Here is a 21695-nt window from a genome sequence, read left to right on the forward strand (position 1 = left end):
CTGATCACTAAATAACCCAAAATCTGAAAAGTTAACAATTTTATCTGAACATACTGGTGACAATGTAAACTGTGCTGCTGTATGATAAACTCTAGATTCTATCCTGACAGAATCCATGGCTATGAAGAATACATTAAAGTAACAGCAACCCCTCGGTGAGTTACCATAATAAACATTTATTTGGGCCACAAGTCAACGATACACCTGGGTAGCCCTTCTGCTCTAGCACAGATTTAACTGAGCTTGGCTGATTCATCTGTGGATCTGCATCATCTGGGAGTTCAGAAGGAGGCTGGCTGTTCTTTTTGATCTCTTCACTCAGCTGGCATACTTTCCTCTCTGTTTCATGTAGCCTTTCAGTCCAGCACGCAATGGGGACTTCTCTTGGAGCAGGTTAGGATTTAAGAGAATGAACGGAACTTCTTGGAATACAAGAGAGTCCCAATCTGAGAGGCCCAATTCCTAGGTGGGGTAGTAGTCTCCATATTACATAAAAAGTGCTAGAATTCCACATCGCATGGAGCATGTTGACAAGGAAAGATGATAAGCACACACCTTTTGGGCAATCAGTTTACAAGACGAGTCTCTCAGTGCCCCAAAATTAACTCTGTGATTAAGTCGAAAGAACTTAATTAAAGGCAACATGCTATCCTCAAAGAAAAATAGTAATTGCTAGAAAGCTGATAAAAGCTGGATAAAATATAGGCAGTGGTGATACTGATTCTTTAATTTTGACATAACCACAACTATTCAAAGAGAAGTAGGGTGGAAGGGAATATGGCATGTTTGTTCTGTCTGTGTTTGTATACATGATAAAGGAATAACTTGGGATATCAGCCAGTTTGGTGACAGTACCCTTGGCTAAGACCATTACTGAATCCTCCATCCTAATTGGAGACACTTCTGTGGGCTGGGAAAACTGGGCAGCATGAAGAATCCTGACAGGAGAGAAAGGGGTCTGGACAGAGACATGTCTCCACAGGTTTCCAAGGCCACAGCTCACACTGAGCCTCAAGCTTCAGTGGGGAAATGCCAAGATCTACAGGGCAGAGGCTTTGCCAGTATACTTTCTCAGTGGGATGGAAGAGGTTTAGCAGCTGGCTATGGTACTTATAGCACATGCTACAGGGCCACCAAGCTGAAGCCTGGAACCTTTTTCTTCCCATTTAACAATCTAGATTTTACTACCTCCTAATTTTGTAAGAGTGATCAAGTGTGATTTTTTTCAGTGCGATACCTATGAGTCTAACGTTGAGACAAATGCAAAAGATAAACACAGAGCGACAGTATGAAGCAGTCAGATCCTATAGACACAGGCTTCTTGCTTGGCTACTCCCTTCCTTCAAGAACCTCCAAATCCCTTCTAATGTGGTTATCAAGGGGATCTCCCTCCACCTTCCTTACTATATGCTCCATGGTGAGAACAGGACACACAGCCCAAATCTAGCAACTCTGAGTGTCCATGCCTGGTCAATGTAATTGGTCAAATGTTATTGATTGATCCTCAAACTGAGCTAATCATACTTTACCATACTTAATATAAGACTACTGGGAAAAGTAGTTTTCCTTTCAAATACTAGCAAGCTCTGTAAAATCATCTGACACTGAAGACCACCGTGAGAAGAAACAATATACAGAGAAATATATCCTCATCAAAAAGCAATTTACACCCCGGATGAAGGCAAATAAGGCCAGAGACATTGCTGGACTACAATATTTCTAGCCTAGATTATAGCTGGGTTTCTCCTATAACCCAAACAATATAATATAATGAAGAATTAAATACCTAAAAGTTGTGTCTTGGGCTAAGAACTGACAGGGTACAGGTAATCATATTGTTTTCTTAAGTGGAAGGTCAACAGGGTTCATTTAGTAGGTTCGTGGCTGTGCAGATTTTTGTTGTGCTTTTGTGTCTGGGGAACACAGGTGACAAAGGCCAACTGAGATGACCATGCTTTCCAGCCTTCACTAACTATCTCAGCAGCTTTACTTCAATCTGCCTCTCTGACGTCAGAAAGGCCAGGTCCCACACTGCTTAACCAAAGAGGTTAATTCTTCCTTTAGGAAGCCTTATGAAACCGCAGGCATCATTCTTCAGCTTGAAAATAGATAATGTAATGATGATTTCCTAGGCCCTCAGCATAGCCTTCTAGCCATCTACTCTCCACCCATGAGGGCAAAATCTTCCTGCTTCGAAGAGACATAAATAAGAATGCACTTCCTCCTGATCATCCAGCGCAGTGACCTAAGAACAAGGAACAAGAAAAAGAAACTGCCAAACCAAGATGATTCCAAGACAGCACTGTCCTGTGACCCTCTGTTCTATAAGGCCAGCTCACCACATTTCTAGAATCAAACAGGTTGCTCCTTAAGATTTAAAAGTGATAGTTCCAAGAACGCCATAAGTCCTGCAGTCGATTGTGTCACAATCCCCAAGGCCCCATAGCCTGAAAGAAAAGGAGGTCCATTCCGCAGTGGCTCTTTCTAACCTCAGGCAAGCTTGAGGAAAGCATTGCAATGGCCACATTTTAGCATCTCACCCCATCACACTTGTGCGAAGCCCCAGACTGCAACGTTCTTAGCAGTCCTTAGGTATTTCCTTTCAGCCTCATTTACTTATATATCTAATCCACAATTGACCCCCCCAAAAAAAAATAAACAAAGAAAGAGGGTCAGCAATGAAGTTCCACCCCAAACCCTACAGCCAAGAAGTGGACATTTTATTTTGTAGGCTTTAACAAGCCATGAGGGGCTTGTCAAGGGCTGTTTCAAGGAGATGCGAGGCAGGAGACCCTCACGCGGTGCTTTGTAAGGAAACGCTCACGGGGTGCTTCGTAAAGATAACTGGCAACATGGTCCGTCAACAGGACAAGAATGAATCCAGTGATCCGTAAGCAGTAGGGAAAGTAATGAAGGCTTGATCTCATAGAGGCACAGCGAAGGCTGTAGAAGCACTGAGGGATGGGATTGCTCAGAAGGTGTTGGAGCTACACAGGATGTGTGAGAGAAGCAGCACCCTCTGCCAGAGACAGACATCAAGCTTTATGGGCTGCGAATGAACGCAGGCTCTTGTTTTCTCTTTGTTGGAGGGCAGTAAGATGCAAACAGCTGGAATTTCTGTCTGCAACAGAAGGGAAGACTCTAAAATCCTTGTTTATTTTTCACTTAAAGAGGATTTGTCCTGAAAATTGTCAAGCTGGATGGATGCTCTTAAAGGATTTTTTATTCAGCAAAAAAAAAAAAAAAAAAATCCACATCTAAAATACGCTTTGGTGAGCAGCACACGTTAACTTGAACTGTTGTGGACAGCGAGGCGCCTCTAGGTCTGCTTCATGTGGTTTTTGGTGAGAAAAAAAGGAAAAGTCCTTTCTTTTTGAGTTTTCAGTTATCAGGATGAGAATACGGGGCAAAGAAATTCTGAAGAACTCCACAGACTATGGGAACACACAGGCTGAAAACAATTACACCAAAATGTGTTTGTGCTTATGAAAGATAGAAGAGATGCCCCAGGGACTTTGCCATTAGCTCCATTCCATCAACATCCTTTCCTCACTGAGAGTCTATCACTTACTGATTCCTCTAAGTACAGGACCTTTCTTCCTTTGTCTAAGCTCCATGTCGGTCACTAAATAATGTTAAGTAATTGTCCTTCATATCATAGGAAAATTTAGGATGAGTTTAGCTATTGTAACCCATCCATCATGCCAAATATACAACTGAAGTGAATTAAACACTTGAGGTTGTGTGCCTCCCTTAGTTCCTAGGATGTCAAGAGGCACTCACCTGTGGTAGCTACACACAATTACGTACACTTCTGGGTTTAGCTTTCAGGAAGTTGTAGAAGATGTTATCTTTCTTACCTACAATCTTGGCTGCCATGCTCTTGCGCAGCCACAGAAATAGTAAGTTCACATGGGCACCAGAACTGACACGTTCTTCCAATGCTGCTTTTCTGCAGACATCCCATACCTCATGGTCTTGCAATCTTTATGCCTCCTCTTCCCTGAGGATCCCGGAACTGTCAGCACACATAGGGACAGATTCATGAAGTCCCACTCACTACCTGAGGAGCTATTGACAACTGAGGCTACTGGGGAAGGGAGAATCAGTTTTCTTCGGTGGAGCAGTGGCTAAAAGACTGTGTATGCTCCAATAGATGGCCATACACCCGTGGACATACAGAAAGCACCAAGTAGACTTGGTGAGGGTTTTGTTTTGTCTTTAGAGCACATAAAGTTAATTGAATAAAGTAGTGAGGAGATGAGTAGGAATTGGAGGAGAGAGAATGGATGTAGATTTGATAATAAATAGTTATATGTATGTATGGGTTTCTCAAACAATTGAACCAAACAAAGGAGGATGATGGGGGATGGATCGTGGTTAAGAGTGATTCTTGCTCTTCCAGCTATTCAAAGTTTGGATCCCAGCAATTAAGTCAAGGGATTCGCAACTGCCTATGACCCCAGTTCCAGGGGATCTGATGGCCTCCTCTAGCCTCCACAAGCACTCATACACACACATAAATAAAGTTGAAAACAAATCTATTTTATAAAAAAGAATTGGGAACTTAAAAGCTTAAATTTAAATTTTTTCAACCAGTTCAATGGCCATCAAGCACCACCCAAGCATGCCCTGGCAAGGTCAGCATTGCTATTGCCCACTACACTTATGACTCTAACCCTTTGCAAAGAGAGAAACTTATTTCCCATCATCCGTGGGATGTTGTGAAGTCCTTCCCCAGCACTGGCTTGAAGTTCTTTCCCCAACTTGGCCAGCTGCACTTGAATTCAAGGTTTCCATCCCAGAAGGAATGTAGCTGTGACCAAGTAGGATGAGTCACAAATTCTAAGCGGAGAAGTTTTCATGTCTTCAAGAACAGTGGGGAGTTCCATTTTTATCACAAAATAGTGCTCGGAGCAGGCCAAAACTAGAGTCTGTCCCATCTCATTTCCTCTTCTCCATTTCCTGCAACAGTGAGAGGGAGGGAGGAACTGACAAAACAGAAAGACTCTGAACCCTGGCAAAAGGCCACTTGGCTTTGTAGATTTACCAAGTAATCTTGTCCAAGAGAAAATGGTCCTTGAGTAACAGTATGGAACAGTAAACCCCTCTGGGATGCTCATTAAATGCTCATTAGCTGTCTGTAGAGAGTCCTAAACCCCATGGACTCATGCTGTCCTATTTGTTGCTGCTAGCTCTGTGGGCCACCTCCCACCCCCGTCTTCTTTGGAGCTCAGCTATAGAACCATGACACTGTTTTTGAGACTTGAAATAGTTTATCATCTCTCAAACACTGTGTGATGATCAGGTTTTTTATTAAGTAGTTTATTGATGGCTGATGTTTTCAGGTAAGTTCCTACTTAAGAACGTGTAAATAACCCAGGGATTTTTTTTTAATGTAGTTGTTAAGGATGAACCAGTTTCCTGTTGTTCATGTTTTTCAGAATATTTCTTTATTTAATCATTATATCTGCCCTGAAAAATGTAAAGTACATTCCATTTGGTCCAATTTTCTAAGAAGCAGTCGGTGAAACAAGCTACTCTACTACATACTTTGGAAAATATAAAGCTGAGAACACATAGTCCCTGCTCTTAGCTGCTATTTAAAGAAGAGGAGCAAAACAAAAAGTACATACAACTGTAATACCAAGTAAGTAACGAAAAGATTTTGGTTGTTAGTCAAAAGGGAACTAGGAGAACATAACTACAGAAGATTTTAGAAGGATCGTCATGCTGGAAGATGGAGGAAAGTGATCAAATAACACACACACAACAAAAAAAAAAAAAAACATTAGGAGAAATACATTGCTAAGGATTCCACAAAAAATAAAATCTAGGACCAATGGACGATGCCAATTAAAGACAGATGGACAAACATTAGATAGATAGATAGATAGATAGATAGATAGACAGATAGATCACAGATAACAGTTAGATGAATAGATAGGTAGATAGAAGATAAATAGATGATTGATAGATACATACATACATACATGGATACATAGATACATAGATGATATATAGATAAGATAGATGATAACCATCATAAAGAATTGGTATCATGGATCCTGATTCCCATGACCTTCTGTGAGCAAACTGAAGAAACTATGGTCTAAGCTCAACCACCAGTGCAAGAAGAAAGAATTCACTCTGCTGCCTTTTTGTTCTATTCCCACCTGGCCTCTATTTGGGTGAGATGATACCCGTTGGTATAAGATAAGATCATATGACTTTCTGGTCTGGTAATTCAAATGCTAACTTCTTCAGAAAGTAGCATCACAGGCACACTCGGCAATGTTAACCAGTCTGCAACCCAGTTAAGTTGACAAATAAAGTTAGCCATCATTCCAGGCTACTAGAATGCTCTAGGTAAGAGAGCAAAGATGCCTAGGTTAGGAGGTTTGTACAAGGGGACACAGGAAATGTATGAAGAGATTTGTATTGTGGGAAATAAGTAAGACAAATAATTAGCTGATGAGGGACACTGAAGAAATACGAACAAGTAAACAGAACCCTGCCTCTGGCAGTAAGTGGAAAGCACTGCTAGTCACTGTAGAAGGGCATGGTGGAGGTGAAGGGTGTTGGGTCAGTTTGAGAGATAATTGCAGATCAAGGAGAACACTACAAAAGAACTAGGAGACTCTGACAGAGCAGCAGAAGCATGGCAGGGAAGCCCTGAGAGCATTCTTCACTCTTCAAGGACCTACATGTTCTTCTCCTGCTGTTAATCAGCAACATGCTTTGGGATTCCTGGAATTTCAGCATTGTTCCCTCAGCCTCTCAAGTCCTCAGCCACAGACTAAGAATTAGAGTTACACCAACAGCCTCCCTGATTTTGACATCTCAACCTAGACTGTGTCATACTTGCAAAGACGTCAGATGCCCAGTTCTGGCATTTCTTGACTTCCCAAACCAGTGAGAGCCCATTCCCCTAAACTAATCCTTTATATCAATCTCTTTACACCATGCATACTGTAAGGGTTAACATAAGTTGTCATCTTGACTGGGCATGGCATAAAATAAGAGACAAGCTGCTGAGCAAGCCTGTAAGGGACTTTCTTCACTAAGTTAATTGAAAAGGGATGACATGCCCTAAGGGTGGACAGCACAATCCACCATCCATGGCAGCCCAGGTGAAAGCAGATCCTTTGCATTTTGTCTGCTTGCCTTCATGTCTTGCTAGAATATTCATCTGCCCCATTGGTGTTCACTTCTAACATGGAATGAAAGGCAGTGGCCTTCCAAGGATCCTCTAGGCATTCAGTACCAAACTGAGACTCCTGCGGGATCCGGCCTTGTGGACAGAACAGCTGCCAGATTAACTTATCTGGTAAAGACAGCCGCTGTAGAACTACCTAAACTGTACCATTGAAGAAATCATTCTTTAGTATATAGATTAATCCTATCTGTTCTGTTTCTCTAGAGAATCCTAACATACACACACACAGAGAGAGCAAGAGAGAGACTGAGACAGAGAGAGAAACAAACACAGATAAACAGACATACAAACACAGACACATACACAGGGTGTATTTATTCAGTGAGACATAGAGAGGCTTTTAGGTTATAGAACATAATTGAAGTAATTCCTTTGGAAAAAAATTAACCTGAGCAATGAACAGGCCTAGACTGTAAAGGTTAACAGTTTGGGTTAACAATCTGGTGATTCAAATGCTAACTTCTTCTGGAAGCATTATCTAAATGGCATCAAAACGGTGTCTGGGATGTGGCAAAGACACAAGTCTCCAGACCCCAGAGCAATTTCCCATAATAAGGAGGAACTTTGCCTGCCTCTAAGGTTGTTCTGTCTCTCAAAGTCTTCTTCCTTTAATGGATGCTACAGCCTTCAGCAGGACTGTGGGCATACACCTAGGTACAGAAAAAGAACAAATGGACATATCCAGGAATGTCTGATTAACACCCAAAGAGCCAACCCACGTTATTCCAGTTCATCAAGAATTACATGGGATTGCTGAATGTTAATAATGGCAAGGACTGAAAGACTCAGAAGAGGAAATCAAAGAAGAAGAAAGATTTTTTTAATCTAAAAAAAAAGTAATTTAGAAAATAAGTGTAAATAGATTACAAATTATTATTTTCTTAATCACATATAACATAAAATATAATGCATAATACTCATTTGTATTATTTAGACAATATTAATCAGAGTTACAGTTAATCAAAATACCAGTACTTCCCAGAGGCTATTTCTTTTTTGTCTTCACAAATAACTATTTGATCCAGGAAAAATACCCACTTAGAAAGATGAAACTATCTGATGCCTCTCGGTAAATGATGGATTCAGAGTTGAAGCCCAGATCTAACTTTCTGTGTGATGTCTGCCCTTAAGCTGTCTGCCATTCTGCCCTTTGGAATGGTTTGCTAGAGAAAGTTCAAAACAAGCTAGAAGAATCAGCTGAGTTTCTCTTCTTTTAAGAGTAATAAACAGTGATTTTCTTGTGGCTGTACAAGCCATTAGAGCAGACAGTTGTCTTTTACTCAGGGCCACAAAGAAAACCTACCAACACAAATTACAGCTCCCGACCACAGCTGAACTGTTTGCAAAGAACAAGAAGTTCTTCTTGCCCTGGAAATAAAGACAGGGGAAAGGACAGAGTGAGAAAGGAGTGACTGCCATTAACCTCACTTATTTTAAATAAGCACTTCTTCAATGAACAATCAGGAAGTTAAAATAAGCCAGATTCTAATGGATGTGTGTGCTTTATGTTTTGTGTGCCTGTGTTCACATAGGGACTCACACAGAATGGAAACGAGGGCTCTGGAAAGCCAAGAGATCAAATCCACAGAAAGCAGAGGTCTGCCCTGTCAATTTCCGAACAACTACCCCTATGATATAGGTTATATATTGGCTTTTCTTCGGGTTAAAGCCCTGGGGTAGATCATTTTATGAAGGTGATTATTTGCTAAAGTCTGTTTAGTAGAGGGGCAAAATTATTGTAGTTTTAACGTTTTTTGTACATTTGTATTTATGTGTGGAGAATGGGAATGCACAAGCTACAGCATCCCTATGGGGACAACCTTCAGGAGTTGATTCTCGTTCAAACATCTAGATTCTGGAAATCAATCTCAGGCAGTCAGTCTCAGTGACAATGACTTTTACCAACTGATACATCCTATCACAGAAATTTTCAGTATTTTTAAACAGATGCCTTAATCTGTTTAACATTAATATCTCTTTTACTATGCTTATTCATAACATCAATGAATTATAAATGTAATTCTTTTATGGTCATCTCAAGTAAATTTTAAGCTCAATGAGACAGGCTCACAAAAAGAGACTCCTAGGCCAGGCTAAGCATTCCTGATACTTAGGAAGCAATTAGAGGAACAAGGAAAGACCAAAAAAATGGGGAAATAGTGGTTAAAGCAACACCTGGAGAAAGGACAGAGGAAGAGGCCAAGAGACAAAAGAAATGACAACAGCATGATCACAGCAGACAAAAAATAAAGTTTTCTTGTACTAAATCCTTTAATTGTGTGCATCCATGTGGCAGGGGTAAGTGTGTGTGTGTGTGTGTGTGTGTGTGTGTGTGTGTGTGTGTATGTGTGTGGTATATGTGTATGTGTGTGTGAGTGTGTGTGTGTGTGTGTGTGAGAGAGAGAGAGAGAGAGAGAGGCCAGAGAACAAACCAAAGTCAAGTTGGGAAGGTGCTATCTACTTCTGTTGAGAAGGAACCTCTAGATAGCCTGACATTTCCATATAAGCTACCCTGGTAGGCCAGTGAGTCCCAGGGCCTGCTTGTCTTGATGCCTTCCGCACTGAGATCATAAGTGAGCATGGGGGACATTAGGTGGTTCTAGTGATCAACCCCAGGTTCTCCTCCATGCCAGGCAAGCAGTTTACCCAGCTGAGACTGAGGCATGTCTTTAGTCCCTGATTCCTTCCTTTTCTCCAGCCTTCATGACCTAGATGTTTCATGGTATCGTCTGAATTACAAAGCCACAGCTATTATGATGTCAACTTAAATAGCTACAAGGTATGTCCAGTTAATTACCTGTGACTTCTGCAGAAAAAGACCTAGAGTGGATCCAGGGGTAAAGTGTAGCCACAGTTAAGAGCTAAGCACGAGGTGAAATGGTGGCTTACAACCATCTATCCCCTCTAGTGCCCTCTTCTGGCATGCAGGTGTACATGCAGAGAGAGCAATCATATACATAAAATAAATAAATAAAATCAAAAGAAAGAAAGGAAGGAGAAGAAGGCCTAGGAAGAAGGACAGAAAGAACCACTCACAAGCACAGACTGAACTCTAAATGAAATAGCTGTTTTTTAAACTATATATTTGTGCAAGCAAAAACAGATTGAACAGCCCAAGAAGTGTAAAAATGAAGAAATGAGAAGTAAATCTCAAAAACATTACCCTAGATCCTTAAAGCTGCAAGTTAAAGAGTTATAATATTTCAGGTTGGAGCCTAGAGTCTAATGGCTAAGCCCTCTCTCCAGTCCAATACAATAAAAGAACCTCCACAATATCACTATCCTTGATTTCAAGCTGTACTACAGAGCTATAGTAATAAAAAATACATATTTGCATAAAAATAGACACATTGATCACTAGAGCTGATTCAGAGAACCAGACGTAAATCCACACATCTATAAACACTTGTTTGTTTGTTTGTTTGTTTTTTATAAAGAAGCTAGAAATATACAATTGAAATAGGAACGTGTCTTCAGCAAATGGTGCTGGTCTAATTGGATGGATGTCTGCATGTAGAAGAATTCAGATTGATTAATATCTATCACCCTCTACAAAACTTAAGTTCAAGCGGATCAAAGACCTCAACATAAAACCACATACACTAAATCTGATAGATGAGAAAGAGGGGAAGAGCCTTAAATGCATTGGCATGTTCTCCTAAAGAGAACACCCATAGTGCAGGCACTAAGATCAACAGTAAATAAATGAGACCTCATGAAACTGAAAAGCTTCTGTAAGGCAAAAGACACTGTAAGGCAAGAGGACAAAACAACATGCTACAGATTGAGAAAAGATTTTTGTCAACTCCACATCTGACAGAAGGCCCTTATCCAAATGTATATAAAGGACCCAAAAAACTAGATATCAACAAACCAAATAATCCAGTTGAAAAATGGAGTACAGATCTAAACAGAGAATTTTCAACAGAGTAATCTCAAATGGCTGACAAATACTTAAAAGAATGTTCAGTATCCGTAGCCATCAGTGAAATGCAAATCAAAATGACTTTGACCTTTCAGAAAAGCTAAGATAAAAAAAAAAAAAAAAAACACCACAAGTGACAGCTCATGCTGATGAGGATGTGGAGCAAGGGGAACATTCCTCCATTGCTGGTGGGAGTACAACCACTTTGGAAATCAATATGGCAGTTCTTAGTTAACTGGGAATCCATCTACTTCAAGACCCAGCAATATCACTCCTGGGCATATACCCAAAAGATGCTCCATCCTACCATAAGGGCACTTGTTCAACTATGTTTATAGCAGCTTTATTCATAACAGCCAGAAACTAGAAATGACCTAGACGTCCCTCAAGCAAAGAATAGATAAAGAAAATGTGGTACATTTACACTGTGGAATATTACTCAGCTATTAAAAAATAAAAGATAACATCATGAATTTGCATACAAATAGTTGGAACTAGAAGAAAATCATCCTGAGTGAAGTAACCCTGACCCAGAAAGACAAACAGGGTATGTACTCACTTATAAGTGGATGTTAACTGTAAAGGATAATCATTCTATAATCCACAAACCCAGAGAGGCTAATCAACAAAAAGTGCTCAGGGAGACAGCAAGGATCTCCCTGGAAAGGGAGAGAATAGACTTTGTTGGTGGACCAAGGTGGGTGGAGATGAAAATAGGGGATTGGTGGGGCTGTGATTGGGGGAGAGAGTATTGAGAAAGACTGGAATTGAGGCGGACTTTGGGGGTAAGGTTGAAACTTAGTGCAGTGGAAGCTCCCCAGAATCTATGAGGTGACACTAGTGGGAGGAGAAGGGGGGGATTAATAGGGGAGGAAGGAGGAGGCTACAGCTAGGATACAAAGTGAATAAACTGTAATAAATAAAAAAACTTAAAAATAAATAACAAATTCAGGTTCTGAGAGACCAAAAGATTAAAACTCAGCTATTAATTAAGGCCTGAACTAGGTGGGTGGAGAAGTCCAGTAATGCCCTAAGGGGAAGGACCACCTTACTGCATTCTTTCCCCACCCACTAGAGATACAGTTACTAGGAAGCTGGCTCATCCCCCTAGGGAGGGACACCAGGTCTTTATGGTCTGGGGACCTTTCTATAGCCAATCAATTCAAAATGTAGCATTTTGACCAATAGATGCTTGCCAGGCAGGAATCGCCCCTGCCTTGGGCATGCTGAGATGGACCAGAATCTTTAAATCACCCCACTAACCTGGGCTTTGGTGGTGGGGGGTGTAAGCCCAAGCTGCAGCTTGTAATTTACAATAAAAAGAACCTCATGTATTTACAGTGGAGTCTGTTTATTCCTGGTCTTTTGGGATTCATGAACTGGGCAGAACAGTTCTAGTAATGAGGGAATACAGAGCCAGAACTGGTCATTTTCTATAACCAGGCAAGGCCACAAAACCTTTGACCTACGATTTGTCCTGCCTGCAAGGTATGCTAGGATAAGGTTGGTGCAGAACTTGTAGGAGTGGACAACCAATGACTGGTTCAAGACCCATGCTGGACACTGCCTGGAGGGCCAGGAACCAGAAGCTGGATAGTCCAGAGGCAAATAAATAAATAAATAAATAAATAAATAAATAAGTCAGTGACATGACTCACAATGCTATTCTGCTATGCTAGTAGACCTGAGCCTAGCATAATTATATCAGAGAGCTTTCATCCAACAACTGACAAGAGCAGATGCAGAGACCCACAGCCAAACACTAGGCAGAGGCGGGGGATCCTGCGGATGACGGGAAGTAAGGATTGCAGGAGCCAGAAGGGTCAGAGACACAAGAAAAGGGCCTACAAAACCAACTAACCATGGCTCATAGGGGATCACAGAAACTGAACAGTCAGAGAAGTGCCTGTGTGTCTGAGCTAGGTCCTCTGCCTATGTGATAGTTGTATAGCTTGGTGTTCTTGTGGGAGCCCTAACAGTGGGAACAGGGGTTGTCTCTAGTTCTTTTGCCTGCTTTTGGGACCCTTTTCCTCCTACTGAGTTGTCTTGTCCAGCCTTGATATGAGGGTATGTGCCTAATCTTATGGTAACCTATTAATTCATGTTTGGGTGCCATCCCAGAGAAGACTGCTCTTTCTGAAGGAAAATGGAGGAGTGGATCTTGGGGAGGAGGAAGATGCAAAGGGGGGAGGGAGGACTAGGAGGGGAGGAGGGAAAGAAATTCGGCATTTGGATGTATATGAAAGAAGAATAAAGAAAAAATGAAAATAGATAATGAAAAAGTTATAATACACAGTGAAATGAAATGAATGTCTGTGGTGGAAATTATAACAAGGCAACACAATAAACTGTCACATGTCTAGATAAAGACCAAATCTAAAAGAAAAACTACTGATGCAATGGAATTATCTGAGGTCTTCTGAATATTTTATTAAATGTGGTAAAGATTTTTGACTGAAAATTAAAGAAAAGGAGGACTGTATCGAAGATCATTGAAATTTTTAGACGTATTTTCAATAACTCTTCCCATTTTTTTCTGTAGTGTGAAAGGATCGACCTTCTTTAAGCAGCTATCTACAAACTCATTATTGTTCCAGACAGCACTGACTTCAGACCAAACAGAACTTAATCTTATTTAACCTGTCCTACATTTCTCAGAAAAGGAAATGCTATAGACAGTCTTGAAGACGCCTGTCAGTTAATTTGTAACCATTTTTAATACCAACATAAACCTGATAAAAACAAAATGACCAACTTTCAGAAAATGACTCTCTCCTGAATATTGCATAGTTTTAAATTACACTGTTTCTGATTTTAAAAACATGAATTGTATTATTTATAACTAAATCACAAATGACCATGTGAAGTAAAAGGCTGTGGTCCATTGAGATAAGCACCATTCTAGCTCCAGGGATGGTTCAGCTATAAGCAAACAATAAAGTGGCCGATTTGCATGGTGAATCTCCACAGCTGATGGGGGCCCGTGAAAAAAGCAATGGGAAATAACATAAGAGTGGCTTGCATGCAAGATCTACAGTCACCTTGCTTCTTCACGCCCCCTCGAGATTTCAGCTTGGAGGCTGTAGAAGAGGCAAGTGCTTCCACCTCCTGGAAGTCATAGCATCAGCTTCCCCTTCTGAACTCTCTGTCTCTCTTTTCCACCTCAGTGCATCAGTTGTTTTCTGATCTCCGGGGCTAAGCAGGGTCAGGTCCTGTTACCACTGGGATGGAAGAGCAATCTTTAAAGCTCGACCCCACACCTTCTCACCATGGCAGTGTGAAATACCGTGCCTGAGAATGTGCCTGAGCATTTTTGCTCAGCCTGCCATCCTAAAGCCAACACACCAAACCAAATCTAAAACGTCAGCAGAAAAAAAATCTCCCACTTCCTACGTGGAAACTCTCCCAACCACAAGCCCCACAGAGTGAGGCTTGTCTGCAGAGCACTGTGCACTATGGACTGCCTTAGACAGCCAGCCTCGGATCCTCGGATCCTCAGATCCTAGAGAGATGAAGCGTTACGCCGGCAAGTGGTGTACTCGGTCCACAACTGAAAATTTGACTGCTGTGCATGAGGACAAAACTCTGGAGAAGATCCCTGAAAGGTCACCGCGTGTCATCACAGGGCTACTGGGTGCTGGGGCAGCTCCCAAGACAGCATGACATCTTGCTCTTCCTGTGGAATGATTCAGCTCCTTAGGAGTAGAAGGTAGAGATGGGAGGAAATGGTGATGAGCAGAGGTCAGCTGCCTCGGAATTTTTTTGCTGTTAGCTGTCCTAGCTTCTGAAAACTGAAAATACAAAAGGAAATTGTGTCCTGTAAAAGAAGAGCTCTGGGAACACAGGAAGTTTTCAACACAGAAAACCCTGAGGGGATAATTAATGTCCACCACACTATCCCCTCTGTGCCATGGCCAGCTCCCCTTCACACATACACACACACACACACACACACACACACACACACCACAGTTAATGGTAGGTCACTCATAAAAATGAGAAATTAATATAAGAAGCACAAAAAGGTGAAGACGTTAGAGACAGTCTGCTCTCCTTAACAAGAGAGACAAGCAAAATTATTCGGAGCTTCCTCCTCACACACTCCTCCTAACAAACAATATTTCAGAAATGAGCTTGTCAGGCTTCACAACAATATAACTCTGGTCCTCACGCCTGAAAGACCAGCATTTCAGCCACTGAGCTGTCTCCCCAGACAAGCTACCTCGTGTGTGTGTGTGTGTGTGTGTGTGTGTGTATATGTGTTCTTTCATTCCATTTGCTGTCTTCTTTTCTCAAGAACAATTGTGCACATATTAAATTTCTTTTGTCTGGCCTTTTTGTTACCTTTTATGTTTATACATGACTATTTTTCATCTTATTTCACTTAATTTTCTCAGAGTTATTTATGGTGCCCTGTCGGTATTTTCTACTCTTCTTATTCTATTTTTCTTTTACGTTTCTCCTAGTTGGGAGTGGTTTTTGTCTGTCTCTTCTATTTGTTTCTTGAGCTTTACCTAATTGGAGAGTAAGGCCCCTCCAATGATTGAAAAAGTGAATAAAAATTTCAGTGGAAATTGTCCCAACCATTTTTAGTGGTTGAAAGAGGACACAGCAATAAGATACGTGAGAAATAAATTTGAGTCTGTGATTATGGTTCATGTCTCCCTCTCTTTCTAAGTCTGGGGTACTCCACAGACTCACCACCCTGACCATATGCTTTGTGAAAGATTACGGTTAGCTTCCCAGGTGAGCTGTTGCAGGGATGGTGAGAAGAGAAAATTTCTTCCTCTGGATTCTTGAAGTCTTGAAGACACAGGTTTGTGTTAACCTCATGAAAAAAAAAGATCCAAGAAGAAAAGCCATGGTCCTCTTATAAATGTGTGTAGTAAGCAGAGAAAGGGACTATGCAACAGAACATTGGGCCCATAGGACTAGAGTCAACCCTGCTCAGGACTGCTGAGCTACCTACCAGTCTCATTAGGTACATCTTTCTCCTTAGGGGAGATTAGAAAGACGTCAGAGGTTCTCTCTCAAGCCTTCTCCAAAAATGAGCAAGAGCTGGTGGTCAGCAGGAAGCAGACATCTGGTCCCATCCTGTGAGTGAACTCAACAGCACAGGTAGGGCCAGAGAAGTTGTATCTACTGATGAGAAAAGTACATAAGTCCAGGGCCAGCAGACCCTGCTGATAGCTCACCAAGCCCTGCTACCCACCCAGGAGGTAACTGTGGACCTTTCCTGTTTTAACTGCCTTTCTATTTCTCTGCCCCAGAGATACTCTCTGGCGATAGACAGCTAATCATCCCAGGCACAGCTCTCAGTTCACAAAAGATATGAGATCGTGAACACATACAAAGATGTAAAAGGATTCTAAGGTATATCTCACAGTCTTCCAGAAGGATGCTAGCAAGACGGAATGTCAATTCCTGGTAACAGTGGTTCATTTATAGCAATGCTTTGTATAGGCTTGCATCCCTTCCTTGGCTCACTCTTCTTGGTGCACCCTGGAATCTTATACCAAAGAACCCACTTACAGCCAAGCCCTTGACTCAAGCATAGCTTTGGGAGAGGCTACCCTAAGATACAGCCTTGCAGGAGGGAGATAGTTCCACACTGTCTCTGGGGTCTACTCCTTGCTCTAAGTACTTGGGGTAATAGAAGGTCTAGTATGTTCTCAAACCAGCTACTGGGAGTACCCAAGTCTCAGCAGGTGTCTGGGTCAGAAGCCATGTATGAAGCCGCAAGAGCTCACATTTTTGGAATGTCCAGTGGTTGACACAGGATAGTGTTTATCAGTGTGACTTCTCTTTCCCTTTCCAAAAACTGTGAGCATCCTTCCCAGGAAACATACTTTTGCGGGTACCTGGCTGAGCTCAAATGAATGCATTGTTCGCATGTGTTTTATCATCATTACTATAAATTTAAGAACCACCTTTAAGTTCTTTTGTTTCCATTCAAGTTTTTGCTGAACGGAGACCCACAAAACCCTTGCCTTTCACATGAACTTAAGCTTTCTGATTTCTGCCAACAATTTCAGATGTGTCCCTGTCTAGACATGGAAGGAGGATTCTGCAATACATCTGGCTCTAAAGGATTCTCCTGTTCACAGTAAAAGTAAGGCACAACATGAAGACTCCTGTTTTAGACGTGATAGAATTTACACTTCTCTTGTTTCTAAAAGGCAACCGCGTTTTCCAGTTAGAGCTCCCTGCTCCTTTAGCAAACAAAGAAAATCTACTGCTACTTTCTTATTTCCGTTTTCAAAATCTCACCCTGCAATTATGCTACTTTTCTCATCCATCTGTCTATCTGTTGTTGTACTATTTCTCTCCCTCTCCTGAGCCCACGAGCCCCTTTTGTTTTCTTTCTGTTAGCTTTCTACACCTAACCTATTATAGAAATGGGCTCTCTGTATAGGCCTTCCAGAAAATGCAACGGGAAAAAAAAATTACAACTGTATCCCTAGACAAGACACAAGTCCCAGCTGATGTTTTGTATTCCTTAGACGTGAGGCTCTGAGGAGCACACTAGGAGGCTCTGCAGCCTTTAGGAATACATCCTTTTGCAACCATCACAGTGCTTTGCTTTCCCTCTCTAACTTCTCTATAATTAACCCGAGGAAAACTCCTGTGATCCCAGTGAAAGAATAGCATGCTCCTGATAGCAATAAACACATTCCCTCATCGGTTGATCGAACAAAATATTCAGATCGAAGTTGCTGAGCCCAGACTCCACATTCCTCCCAGGACCCCTGAAGCCCCGCTCTTCCTGTGCAAACTTTCAGACTTCCCTAACTGCTGCCAGGGACCACAGCTGCCGCCTGCTACAAACAGGAAGCAGGGTGTGTGGGGCCAGGTGAAATGAAGTCAAAGACACAGGAAATCCTCAAGGCCAGAGTCCTGTCGTTGCCCAGGGTGATGTCCTATGCCTCAGTTAACTACACAACCCAGCAGCCTCCTGCGGTGGAGTCAGAGGCCAGATAGCGTCTGTCCCCATCTGTCACCCAGAGCATGAATTCTGATGGAAACAGGCCTGCAGTTCAGCCACGTACCTTCCGCCTGACTGTAGAAGACCTTCGGAAACATGGTGGACAAAATTGTCTCCCTCTTTCACATCCTTAGTCTTCTCTTGTGCAAGCTAAACCACTCTGGTTCCTCCCTTACTACTTGTTGAACACTTCCTAGAGGTTTTGTGTTCTTCTCCTTGTCCTAGTATTAGCATAGTTGGTTTCAGGGACAGTTTCAAACTCAGTTACTCAGCCTCTATAATTGATAATGTGAATGTGTTGTTATCTGCCACTGGTCTACTTCATTGTAGGTTAATACCTGATGTTAGGAATAACTGTTAAACGTCCCTCATGAGTTGTGTGTGCTGGAACATGCCTATAAATCCCAGCACCTTGAAGGATGAAAAGGGGGTCACAAACCCCATGCCACCCCAGAATATACAGCAGGGCTCTGTCTCAAATCCTTTTAAAGGAACAAACTCTCACTACTTACTAAAGTAGCTATTAGTCGTTGTTTAACTTCTTCCACGTTTTTTAATACTCTGGCAGAGGAATTAGAAAAATAATAGCACATCATTCTTTCACAATATCAAAACAAACTTTAAAATATCAAAGTCTTTCAAGATTTTTTCCGTTTCATGTAACACCACACCTGAAAAGAATTATCACTGAAAGAGAAAAAAAAAATTAAGATGAACAGGAAGAAAATGAACACTAAAATAGATGGAAAACCACAGTATCCAGATATCAGAAGAATCGCATGGAGTATGGAGAAACATGGAAAGTAAACTTAAAAAAAGAACTATTTTTGATTATGTGTCCATGGGGAAAATGTAGCTTTGTGAGTATATAAATATTAAAGAAAGCTGCAAGCCCTTCTCTCTTCACAGCTTGAGTAGCCAAATACTAGACACTGCCAAGTCATCAGACCTTACAGGAACAGGCTGAGCATAGGGAAGGAGAAATAGAAAGCAAGGAGACAGGAAAGAAAACAGGAAGGACTAAAGTAGTGACAGAAGAAGCCAAGGGTATTTGCCTCACTAAACCACCATTTCTGCCAAAAGAATGGGTGTGAAGGATAGTTTAATTGTCAGCCGTCCATCTCTCCTGTCCTTCATTGTAGTTCCACTCCTGTGGATTTTCACAGTACTCAGCAGAAACATTTCCTACCCTCAGTATCTGGTATGCATTTGTGACAAAGAACACAGCATAAATACCGAGAACGGGAAAGCAGAAGCAAGACCACACTCGGACTGAGTGTGCAGGAACAGAGGGAAAGAACAGTTTCTTCCTGGCTTCAAAATATGTCTAGCAATGAGCAAAAAGAGTTGTGTGTGGGCTTGTGCTGCACGGCGCTCGGTTTCGCTTTGTTTTATTTGGTTTTGTTTTCCAGAGTATAGCATCTGTTGAGAGACCTTCAAAAAGGCAAAGAAACTCGGCTGCAGGTTTAGCAGAGGAGAGCTGTGTTTCCTGAAAGAGAGCAGCAGCAGATGCAAGAAAGACACTCACCCAAGGGTTATTTCACACTCTCTGCTTCCTGGGTTTGGGCTTTCCTTTGGCCTCTACACAGCATTCCATTTGCATGTTGTTATCTTTGTTGAGTGGAGCAGAACAGGCAAACCCAAACTGATGGCTTTCAGAGTCCTCACTCAGTGTCCTGAGAGTTTGAAGCTGTTTCCCGGTACACTTGGGAGAGTTTCTCAGGCTAGCTACAAAATCTCTGCCATGTCTGTGAATTTATTTTCTCGTCTGGTGTTTCTCCTCTGTAAACTCTTCCAGATGGGTTTAGTTGCCTTGGAAGTTCCCTGTTGTATGTAAAATTATACCTCATGTTCGCTCCAGTCTGCCTGGTATTCACACAAGAATATAAGCAGAGACAAGTTTTAAAAAGGCTCCCAGGTACTACACATTTTAAATGCAATAATAAAAGATTTAGAGTTTATTATTTTTTTATTGTTGTGGTTTTTTTAATTCTTTATTAGTTACATTTTATTCACTTAGTATTCCCCCTGTGGTTCCCTCCCTCCTCCTGTTTCAATCCCTCCTTTCTTCCACCCTCCGCATGCATGCCCCTCCCCAAGTCCACTGATAGGGGAGGTCTTCTTTTCCTTCCTTCTGATCCTAGTCAATTAGGTCTCATCAGGAGTGGCTGCATTGCCTTCTTCTGTGGCCTGGTAATGCTGCTTCCCCCTCATGGGGAGGTAATTAAAGAGCAGGCCAATCAGTTCATGTCAGACACAGTCCCTGTTCCTATTACTATGGAACCCACTTGGATACTGAACTGCCATGGGCTAATCTGTGCAGGGGTCTGAGGTTATCTCCATGCATAGTCCTTGGTTGGAATAGCAGTCTCAGGAAAGACTCCTGTGCTCAGATTTTTTGGTTCTATTTCTCTCCCTGTAGAGTTCCTGACCTCTCCAGATCTTACTGTTTTCCACTTCTTTCATAAGATTTCCTGCACTCTGCCCAAAGGTTGCCCATAAGTCTCAGCATCTGCTTTGATAGTCTGCAGGACAGAGCCTTTCAGAGGTCCTCTGTGTCAGGCTCTTGACTTGTTCCCTCTTTTCTCCTTCTTCTGATGTCTCTCCTCTTTGCCTTTCTGGATAGGAACTGAGCATTTTAGCAAGAGCCCTCCCTCTTGATTAGTTTCTTTAGGTGTACAGATTTTAGTAGGTTTATCCTATATTATATGTCTATATGAGTGAGTATATACTATGCATCTTTCTGCTTCTGGGATAGCTCATTCAGGATGATCTTTTCCAGATCCCACCATTTACCTGAAAATTTCATGATTTCCTTGATTTTATTGAGTAATATTACATTGTGTAGATATACCACAATTTGTGCATCCATTCCTCCACTGAGGGGCATCTGGGCTGTTTCGAGCTTCTGCCTATTACAAATAAGGCTGCTACAAACATGGTTGAGCAAATGTCCTTGTTGTGTACTTGAGACTCTTTTGGGTATATGCCTAGGAGTGGTATAGCTGGATCTTGAGGAAGGGCTATTCCTAGTTGTCTGAGAAAGCGCCAGATTGCTTTCCAGAGTGGTGTACAAGTTTACATTCCCACCAGCAGTGGAGGAGTTTTCCCCTTTCTCCACAACCTCTCCAGCAGGTGTTGTCTCTTGAATTTTTGATCTTAGCCATTCTGATGGGTGTAAGGTGAAATCTTAGGGTCGTTTTGATTTGTATTTCCCTGATGGCTAATGAGGTTGAACATTTCTTTAAGTGTTTCTCTGCCATTCGATATTCCTCTATTGAGAATTCTGTTTAGCTCTGTACTCCATTTTTTAATTGGATTACTTGATTTTTTTTGCTGTTTAACTTTTTTAGTTCTTTATATATACTGGATATTAGTCCTCTGTCAAATGTAGGGTTGACAAAGATTCTTTCCCAACCTGTAGGCTGTCATTTTGTTCTGATGACAGTGTCCTTTGCTTTACAGAAGCTTTTCAGTTTCATGAGGTCCCATTTGTTGGTTGTTGCTCTTAGAGCCTGTGCTGTTAGTGTTCTGTTCAGGAAGTTTGTCTCCTGTGCCGATGAGTT

This window comes from Meriones unguiculatus, chromosome 9, assembly GCF_030254825.1.
Source record: "Meriones unguiculatus strain TT.TT164.6M chromosome 9, Bangor_MerUng_6.1, whole genome shotgun sequence".
NCBI lineage: Eukaryota > Metazoa > Chordata > Mammalia > Rodentia > Muridae > Meriones > Meriones unguiculatus.